The sequence below is a fragment of the Strongyloides ratti genome (assembly GCF_001040885.1).
Source record: "Strongyloides ratti genome assembly S_ratti_ED321, chromosome : 1".
Lineage (NCBI taxonomy): Eukaryota > Metazoa > Nematoda > Chromadorea > Rhabditida > Strongyloididae > Strongyloides > Strongyloides ratti.
Genome location: NC_037307.1, coordinates 10,152,035 through 10,164,229, shown reverse-complemented (window position 1 = coordinate 10,164,229; position 12,195 = coordinate 10,152,035).

Genomic DNA, 12,195 nt, shown 5'->3' with positions numbered 1-12,195 from the left:
ATTTAAAAAAATTTTATATTCATTTTTACTTCTCCATTTTTGATTTAAGCTATTTTATTTAAAAATTTTTTTTTTATTTTATAATATTATTCAGACATTATATTTATATAATAAATTTGTAATAGTTATATTTTTACTTAAAAAAGAATTATAAAGAGGGCTATAAAACAATTAGTCAATGTATAATTGTTTATGAGTTTAGCCTTGAAGTTTCATGACTAAATTATTCAAATGTAGTGATCAGGTTTTTTTTATATATATATCTTTGGATAACTAATTATTCCCTCATCCTAGTAATGAGAATAAAAATTTAAAATATTTTAATTTAAATATTTTCGGTTTTTTTAAATAGTATATTAATCATTAAAGAATGTTTTATATATAAATTATACAGTATTAAAATAAATTATATAGTTTTATTATTATAAACTTTAAGAATAATGTTTTAACAAATACCTACATTTAAGTCATTTTTATTAATCAATCATTTAGCAGTTATATTTTAACTTTTTATAAAGTTATAGTATATCATTTACAATAAATAATGAAGTTTCCTTTATGCTTACAACCACCCATCCTTTCGGCATTTATTTCTTTATTAAAATAAAGTTTATTATTTATTAATAACTGTAATTAATCTTTTTTACCTTTAAGTTAAAAAGAAATATTTTGATAGAATATGACAATAATGTATCAAATTATGTTGCTTCTTTTAATCTATGATTGTCGGCATTCTTTATTATATTTATCAATCTACAAATTCATTCAAAATATATCCCTCCTTTTTACTATGTTACTTCATATAATATATTAATAATAGTAAGTTAAATAGATTTATTAATTTTTAATATGATCAATCTTGTTTTAAATACTTAAAATATATAATATGATTTATTTTAATAATAATATAGTAATACTGTAATATATCAGAAATTAAATAAATAATTTTTAATTCTAATTATTAATTAAAAATTTATTTTATTATAAATTAGGAAACTAACTTCTTTATATTATCAATTTCATTAACATATCTCAATATATTATAATTAAGTCCATCTTTTCTCCTCATTCATCCATTAAAACGTTATCTTACAATCTTATCAAACTTCCTGTACTTTTCAATTCATTAGATGAAAATTAAGGAAAAATTTTATAATATAATAGTCATTTATCCTAATTCTTTTTTCTTCATTCATTCATTTATATATTATTTATTTGTATATTATTTATATATATATATATATATGTAACAAAAACACTTTTTCTCCCTCCTCATTTATTGCATATCACAAAATTGGAAACAATTAAATATGTCATTGTTTGTCTTATTAATGAAATTTGAGCTTTATGAATCAAGATACAAAATATGATGCATGTTAAATGTTTCCTCTCTTTTTCTTCAAACCAATAATACCACAAAAACCTATATCAAATATCAAAAATTTTATTTTCCAATTTCTTAAAATGGTTAAATAATTTTATTGAATTATCCTAATAAAATAAGATTTAATATGTTATGTATTAGGTAATATGTATAAAATTTGATAAAATAAATATTTTAAAAGTTTAATAAAATTGTTTTATTTTAACTATAAGAGATAGGACACACGAATATCAATTTTATTGAAATTTTATTATCATTATCCATTTTTGATAGTAAAGATATAAAACTTGTAGGGGAATTATGGCAATCAACACTTTTGATATGTATATATATATATATTTTAGTAATATATTTATGAGAAATTTAATTATTTCTTTTACCATATAAAGTATTATTCTCTTGTTTTAGAAGAAAAAGTATTTCAAAATTTAATGATATACAATATAATATTATTTATACAAATAAAGATAGGTGAAGGAGCGTGAACAAAATAAAAGATAGGTTGTAAAAATTATTATTACTAAAATAGAGAAAGATACAAGAAATACACAAGGTTATGATTTAAGTAAAATTCAATTACCTGTTGATCACATTTTCTCATTTACATAATATTATTTTTTTTCTCTTTTTATCATTGATATTTTATTAATTTTTTTCTTTTTTTTTTCATCAATAAAAAGGTTAAATATTATATATATTTATATATATTAAACATTTTATAATACTGTCAATCTACAGTAATCAAAATCATTTTTTGTTTTTTTATTTTGTTTTTTTTTTTACCTTTTTATATTATCAAAATATATAAACTTTTATAATATAAAAATATAACATCATTTTATAAAAAAAAATATGTATATATCATATTTTATTTTATTAATATAAACAATCATTTCTTACTTTAAATGATAAATTATATTCCATCACATCATTTTTTTTTTACCCTTTTTTTAATAGTATAAATATTTTTTTGTCATTTAAAAAAAATAAATAAATATACTATTAATAATTTTTTAAACTTTTATCTATTAGTTCATCTATTTGACATTGGAATTAATTCATTTAACAATAATAATTCATCAAACAAAAGTGAGGTTAATGAAAAATTTATTTCCTAAAATAAATAATATATATAGTCAACTGTTTAGTAATAATTTATGAAAAAGTCTTAAATTAACAAAATTCATTAATTAACATCTTAAATTTGATTTGTCATTTATAACTACCATGTTTCATTTTATATTTAATTTGATATAACAATAAAAATAATGTTTTATTATCTAATCTTTTTTCTTTCTCTCAATATGTCATTTTCTATAAAACTTTAACAATGGCATAATTTGTTTTACATATCAAAATATATACCCATCAAATCTTAAAAGTGTTTCTTTTCACTTACTTTCTTTTTAACTAATTTATATAAACCATTAATGAGGAGGATGACAAAAAGAAAATGATTTAATTAAGAAACATTTAATAATAATAAAGAAAAACATACATAGACATTATCTTATTAATATTATTATTATTATATACTTATTATCCAGATATATTTCTACATCAAAAACCTCCAGAAGATGAATCTTTTTAATGAAAAGTAATAATAAATAGTTTATGATAACTAAAAAGTTTAATTTCATTGTTACTTATGTTTTGTCACAACAAATGTGATACTTTAACAGATAATACAATAAAGATAAATGACATATTGGCAGGAGGTTTTGATGAAATAGACAGAGGTATATTATTATATATTTATCTTATTATAAATAAGTTATAGTAAGAAATTGTTAAAAAGTTGTTATCTTTTTAAAGAAAATTATGGTAAAATAAAGACAAAAATTGAGAAGATTTTATGTGAAAATTTAAAGTGATAATTAAATATAACAATATCATTTTTATGGAAACTTTTTAAAAAATATTATAATTTTATTTACATCAATTTTATCTATAATTAACAATTTAATATGATGGTTATCCTTTTATAGTTTTGATCAAAATATATCCCTGAGAAAGTTATTTACCCTATATATATTGATAAAATTGTAATATAATAATATTATTTTATGGATGATACATTTTAATGATAAAATAAAAATCATTAACTTATTTTTATATTATTTAAATAATTTTATATCATTTTAAAATCTTATTTTAAAAGAAAAAATTAATTATTATTATAATTATGGTTATTAATTTTTATTTAAATTGTAATCTTTATCATTTTATCATATCTTTTTTAATGTATTTTTATTTTAATCATGATATATATATATATATAAATGTATACAAATATATTTTAATATGAGGACAAAAATCTTATCATATCAATAAGAAATATCATTACTCTTTTTAACAGGAAACATCTTCTTTTTAGAATATTAAATTTTTTTTTGATATATATTGTTTTAGAATATATTATTATGTGCCTTAATACAATTGTTATGAGAATAAAAAAAAAAATTTTTTTTTTATATCTATTATTTAATGTAACATTATAATTTTTGACTTTTTTCTTTATATGAATATAATATATATACATATATATTATATATCTAGTTTGATGGCACTTATTTACGGAAGTTATTTGTTATTATGAAATAAAATTATCTTGAATTGTTAAGAAGGTTCATTTTAATATTTTAACATTATGAAAAATGTTATAAGAAAAATTTAGATTATTTAACTTTTTACGATATTTATTATTAAAGTTATAAAATTGTTCACTGTCATATCCAGGAAAGGGGTGGATAAATATGATAAGAATTATAAGAGAAAATATAATATGTTAACAATCTCTGGATAGTTATGCGCAAAGGAGACTGTTTATTAAATATGTTATGAAGGGGGTGTGTTTTTATTTGTAGAGTTTTACTATAACAATATGTATAGGAAAAGAGTAATATATTATAGGATGAAGCAGATTTTTTGAAAAGAAAACTATAAAAATAATATATATAATATAAATATATTTATAATTTAATAGTATTGATAAATGATAAGTTATGGTTATAAACTAGGAGGAGTTTAATATGACTGTAAAAATTAATTACCAACATATTATCATTTTATATTAGAATTAATTTATTCTTACTAACAAAAATACTACTTTTGACACTTATTTTTAGTTAAAATTGAAATTCCTATTAAATAAAAATAAAATATATATATATATTTTTTTTTTAATTTTAACTATAACATATTATGTTTATACATTATCTATTTAAAATCTTTACATTTTATACCACATATAAACATAACCAATATCTAATACATATTTATAAATTTTTTATTTTTATATTCTTTTAATAAGTAACTATATTTTTAAAAAATTAAAACATAACTTTGTGATTGAATGTTTAGTAAATAAAGAATATCTTTTAAAAACATTTTAACATTCTTGATTTAACATAAAGATTACATTTTTATATTAAATAAAAATCATTTTTCTTCATTAATTACAATATTTTCTCATTAACTTTTCATTTTATATTGACATTTATATAATATTTGATATTCCATTTTTGTTTGATATTTGCATATAATTGTCATAAGCTTACATATATTCATAACATATATTTACTTTGTGATGTTTCTTAATTAGTAATTTACTTACAATTATCATACTTTAATATCTATCTTAATTTCATTTAACAAAAATATTCTTTGCACTTTCTTTTTTCTTTATATATTTTTAAAATAAAATATTTATATTAAAGAAGAAGTAGTTTTTTTTTTCTATTAAATCCCTTTTAAAATTTGTTATTATAAAATTAATCTCATTAATTATTTTTTTTTTTTAAATTATTTTATACTTTTGTAGTAATAAGATATATGTATATAACAATCAAGTTTTTTCTTCTTATGTCGTCATTCATCTATACTTTTTTTAATGTTTAATTTTGTCACATTAAAAAATAAATAATGATATGAAAGATTATTATTATTTTTATATAATTTTAATAGTTAAACTACTTGTTATGGTATTATAAATATAAAAAGCATAGTTATATAGATGGGTTGTTTTATGTATATTTTTGGATGTTGTCGGCATCCAAAAACGACAACACCACATTCATATATTATACTTCTTTTAAAGTTTCACTTAACTTTTTTACATTAACCATTTTTCATGCCTTTAATTTTGCATTTATTATTTATTACATAAACATTACTGTATCTTTGTTTTTCAAGTTATTGCCTTTTTCTTAACTTTTAATATACATTATAAAAATATAAATTATATATTGATAGTTGTACCTGGCGGTATGGTTTATTATTTTTTTTTTTAACCCATCAACTTTCTAGTAAAAGAGGTCGATTTTGAAGACTGGTACTCATAAATTATATAAATTTATATATATATAGATAAATATATATTCTAATTAATGACAACCTAAAACAATTAAATAAGATTTCGGCATTTAAAGAAAGGATAATAATTTGTAGGAGAAAAAATATTTAAAAAAACTTCATTAAATATTCATTAAGTTATATTTGGTATGACTAATAATGTGATCCTTTAAAATATACCAAATAAAAAAAAAAAAAGAAAATGAAATGAATAATTTACCCCTTAGTAATATCTTAATAATTATAAGTATGATATTTAAAAATACATTAATATTACTCTTATCTCCACCTTAATATTTTCATTTACCATTCATAAACATTACCTAATATAAAATTAATTCATTATATTTTTTTATTCCCTCATTATTATATTTTTGTTACCTTTAAAAATAAAATATTTTTAATACATTTATGTTGATAAAAAAAAAAAATTGACACATAAAAATTTATCTAATATAATATTATTTTTACATCATTTGATTTATGTATTCTTAAGATTAATAAACTTCTAATAATATATTATTCAATCTATTATCTTTTTAATTTAAACATACACATATACACAGTAACCAATCATCATTTTCATAATGATAATAATAAATTTTCTTAAATATTACTTAAAAATATCTTCTTTTAATATATTATATTATTAACAATATATACATATATATTTATCTTATTTTATATTTGATAAGGGAAAGTGAGATTTTGAGAAAAAGACACATTTTATTAATAATAGAATGATTTTAATTTTTATTAAGATGATATTGAACCTTTTTAAAATTGTAAAATTATCTACATATCATTCTTGTTGATATGTCTAATTTAAATGTATAATTAAGTAAAATGTAGGAATAGGAAATGTCAAACTGATTAATGAGGCACACAGATCAACTCATTTTTGAATATATATTTATATTAATGTTTCTGTGCTCCAACAATCTTTTTCATTATCTTTATTAAATATATGAATATAATATATAAATATCGTGTCTGTTGATAATAAATTAGAACGGTACTTTTTGTAGATGATAGTTTTAAAAGACTTTGATTTTTATTTTAAAATATACAAAACAGTTGTCATGAGATGATACGTAAATGGTTTATATTATTTTATTTCAATCAAAATGAGAAATTAGATATAATTTAAAATGTTCCATCAGTTTTTGAGAGAAAATTTTGTTGTTTGTGGTTTTATTTTTAAAGTGATCTATCTTAATTCTTTTGTTACATTTATCCCTTTCTTTCCTCATATTTTATTATATTTTATTCCCTCCCATTTTGTTGATTTTTTTTTATTCACCTATCATTTTAAAATGATAATTGGCATTATTTATGATGATGTTTTTTAATCATTAATCTAATAATAAGAAGAAGATGACTTGAAAAATAAAAATTTTTTTTTTTATTCCTCAAATATATACTGTAATATAATATTTTATTATTTTATTTTTTTTTTTAAAATTACTTTCAATAAAGGAAAAATAAAAAAGAATTTATATAAAATAAAAGACAATTAAAAAAAAAGACATATTTCAATTTTGGTAAATTCTATCATCTAGATAGAAATCTTATTTTCAATAATGTCCTTTTAAACATTAACCAAGAAAGACAATTAAAATATCCATTACCATGTCAATGGTAATAACTTTACATAACTGATTTTTAGATTATCTTCATATACAAGCTATTCATTAATCATTCTTTATATCAATAAAAAAGACATCCCAATATCATGAAGATGAATTTTTATTTCACTCCTTTATTTGATAAATCTTTTTTATAAATCGTGAGTTTATATTTATAAATATATATAATATATATTATCTTTATACAATATATGATAGAGGATATTAGGAAAAGTTAAAAATAATAAATAATTCTATTTAACTTCCTTTATAAAATAGTCTAACTTATCTTGACATTCTATCAAAAAAAAAAAAATAATTTTACCATAAAACTTTCTCTATTGGTTCTTTTAACTTTATTTTATATAATATTTTTTTTTTTTTCAAAAAGCAAAAATATTTTTAACATTATATTGTAAAAGTTATCATAATAATCGTATGTATATCTTCTTCTCTAAAAACTATAAACTTATCACTTGGATATTTCTTTTTTATCATTATCATCTTTACAAAATACAATTGATGAGTCTATTGCATGTCCAATGATATTTTAAAAATATGTGGATATATATTTTTATATTTATACTTTATATAGATATATATATTTCGATTATTTATAAACTTCTGAAGCTAATTTATTTTTTGAAAAAAAAAAACAGTTTTTGTAAATAATATTTTAACCTTTATTTAAAAAAAAAATTTATTTATATTTTTTAGTTTAAATTTTTTAAACTTATATATATAAAAATATAAATCTGTTAAATGTTTGTTGTCTATTATGATTTAGAATGATAAATATTAGAAATAGATGTGTCAAAATGTTATGAGTGTAAAAATATTTAGGTGGGCATGTATTTTCTAGAGATAGTTTAAGATATTATGATGATTATAGAAACATCTAATTTCTTTAAACCACACATTTCACCATAATAATAATATTCTATATATACATTTTTTTTTTTAATAAAAAAATATGTACATATATATATAACTATAGACCAGCCCCCCTTATTATTTATACCAGTTATGATATGAATATAATATTTAATATGTATATACACTATGCTCCCTGCAAATCAGATGATTGGTTGTTGCCATCATCCATCTATATATACATTAACATTAGTTTTGAGGATAAATGTTATGATGATGAGTTATAGAAAGAAATATAAAGATACATACATTTTAGATAATAATTTTAAATATTATTTCCTTTTTATGAAAATATTATGAAATAATAAAATAAAGTGTACTGTAATAATAAAACATAAATAATTATTTTTGTTTTATTTTTTTTCTTTTAACCATAAAGAAAACAATTTATAATATTTTTTTTTTTATTTAATATCATTTATATAAATATATAATCATTTTATCTTTTTTTTTTAACCCATAACATACTTCCTTTTCTTAATTTCTTCTCTTTATACTTTTTTCCTTTTTAACGCTATTAAGAATTATGTTTTTTTTTTTTCATCACACATCTTTTAACAAGAAATAGGCTAAATTTTAATTTTTATATTATATATCAAAATTTCATTTCATACCAAAACATACATTCATATAAATATATTTGTTGTATGGTGTTATAAATTATAATAAAATTTTGGTTGTCTTATAATAAGTCCATTTACTCATCACAAAATATGTTATATTCTCTTTTCCTACTTATCATTCTTTCAAAATTTTCAATTTTCACACCCATTCCTTCCTTCCTTCTTTCTTTCATCTTACATCCCATTTATAGGAACACAATATTCTTAATTCATTAATCCCTAATTATTCTTTAAAAAATTGTATATAATTAAAATCAATCTTTAATAGAATAATTTTTTTAGACTTTACTAAAAAAAAGAAAAAAAAATGAAAAAAAATAATATATATCATTATTACTTTTTAAAAAATTAAAAAAGAATAAATTTTTTTTTTCCCTTACTTCCCTAGAAAAAAAAAAAATAAATAAAAAAAAAGATAGTCTCTTCTATTCTTTTTTAATTTTTTTTTTTTACAATATTCTTAATTTTAGGATAACAAACACCCAACTCATTATTATTTATATATATTTTTATATGTATAAATATATTCCTTAATAGTAAACTCAATTTCATCATATGCCATTTGCTGCTTTTATAATAATATATTTAATGTAAATATTGTAACTATACGTATATAGTATATAATCAAATAAGAGAAGAAAAAGAAATTTTTCCTATGGGATCTTTAATCAAACTTGGAAAGGTCCTTATTCCATATCTCCTGTTCAATGTCTCTTGAAATGTTGTAGTTATAGGAACCAAGAATGAGCTTTCTATGATTATATTTTGTATATGGAAAATGATTATAGATAAATAAATTTAACAATTAGTATTTTTGTTATTAGGATATATATATATTTAATATTACATATATATATATATAGATGGATAGAAATAAAATAGGAAAAAAGAAATATTATGGTAGTTTAAAGATTTTATATATTTAAAGTACAATTATACATATTCTAGTAAAATATAGTATATTAAAAAAAAAAAAAAGATGAAGATCTTTATATTAATGTTTTTCTTTTTTCATTCAATTATTTTTCTTACATTTCTTTTTTTTTTACCTACAAAAAAATATATTTAAAAAAAAATATTTTCTCTTAGTATAATAGTTATATATGTATTATTTTTACCATAATAATTTATTAACAAAAATTTTTTTTATTATAAAATTAAAACTATAATTTTATATATATATATATTTTGATAAAATGTTAACGTGTAATGTTTTTTAAAAAAAAAAAAGTTATTTATTTCATAATTTAAATCACCATTTTACATCTTTTTTTTTATATATAAAAGTATATTATATGAAAGTATAATATTGTTATATATCTATGGGAAATATAACTAGACAGGTGGGGTGTTATAAACATGATTTAAATAAAAAGCAATGTTTTTTGATCAATTACATAATACTGTTAATATAAAACTGTCATGTTTATAACAAACTTTATACTAATGGTATTAATATATCTATAAAAAAAAAAATAAGTATTTCACTATGTCTACTTAACACCTTTATGAAAAAAAAAAAACTGCATACTTCCCTCCAAAATATTTTTTTTTTATCATAGGTGTGATTGAAGAATATGAATGAAAAAAAAAAAAAACCCACTATCATTATGACTGTTTATTAAACGGATATTATTATTTAATTTAATATTATTTTAAAAACAATATCATTTTATTTATATACCTTATTATTTTTTTGATTCACCATATAAACATCAATCATATTTTTTTTATATCTTTACTACTTCTTCCCCAATAAGATATTTGTAATTTGTTAACTAAAAAATAATATCCTATATATCTTTATTGTGAAATTGGACAAAAAAAAAAAAAATTTTTTTTTTTATCTTTTTCATCACTTTAATTGTAACTTGAATCTTTTCTTTATTAAAATGTTTATTTAACTTGTTAGATTTAAAAATTTTTATTCTTACAGTTTTTAACACATTTTTGATAGTGACAATATTTTATATTGAAATATTATTTGATAGATTTTTAAAATTTTATTTTAATATTATATCAACAAAGTTGTTTCATATATATATATATTATTATATATATAAGAATAAGTGGGTACTTCTTACATTAGATTTAATATACTTCATTAAATAATATAACATATTATGCGCGAGGACTCTTCTTCATTTTTGATTTGATCTTCTTTTTATCCTACTTATCAAATTTTTATTAGCACATTTTGCTTTTGTTACTTAAATTTATTATCTTTTTTTTTTAACCTTATTATAATATTTATTGTATTAATGATAAAATTCTTTTTTTTTATTAATTAACAAGTTAAAAAAAAATTTTTTTTTTTCAATTTAATTATAATTAACTTATATAAATTTAAAGTTATTATTTAATTGATGGTAGAGTAAATGTAAAGTCCATGAATATACTAATGTACAAATCTTATATTATATATTTTGTGTGTAACATAAAATTTATTTTTGTTATGATATATGATACCCATAGATAAGGGAGGAGTCTCTGGACTATGTGTGGAGGTAAAAAAAAAATTTTTCTATCTTAAATGAATAATAATAAATGTATTATATTATTATTTTCACATTTTTATTTATGAATACCAGTTTTTTATTATTATTATTAACAAGACATTTAACTTTTCTTTTTCCTCAATTAATAATAATCTAGAAATAAGAGGGAGAATTAATTAATCTTAAGATGTGTTAAGGAGTATATAATTTATTTGATAGTCTAACAAAGATTAGTTAATAAGCTTTTTGTGACATTTATAGAGATGATAAAGAAATATTAAATTACATTATACGTAACAACGGATCATTATATTTTGTAAAGACTATAGATAATTGAATAATGAAAATTATTGGTTAATTTTATAACACAATATTAAGTTTTTACTAATAATTTAAGATAATGTCCTTTTTATTAGAAGAGATTTATTAAACAACATTTTATTTAATATTAAAAGATGTTTTGTTAAGATATGAGGATAATAAAGAACACTTGTGATAACTAAATTGTTGCAAATTTTTCTTTCACTTCTGTATCTCTTTACTTTTTTTTTTTTTAAGTTATGTTTGATTATAAAAAAAAAAAAAAATTGTTGTTTATTAAACTTTGAGGAAAAATTTTTTTAATTACTACATGTTATGATTAATTAATAGATAACTTATGTCAAAATTTGTATGTAGTAATGATTTGATTTGGTATATTCAATAAACCACCCAATATTTTTGGTTTTTTTTTTCTTCAAGTTCAAAATTACTTTAAAAAAGTAGGAATAGGAAAA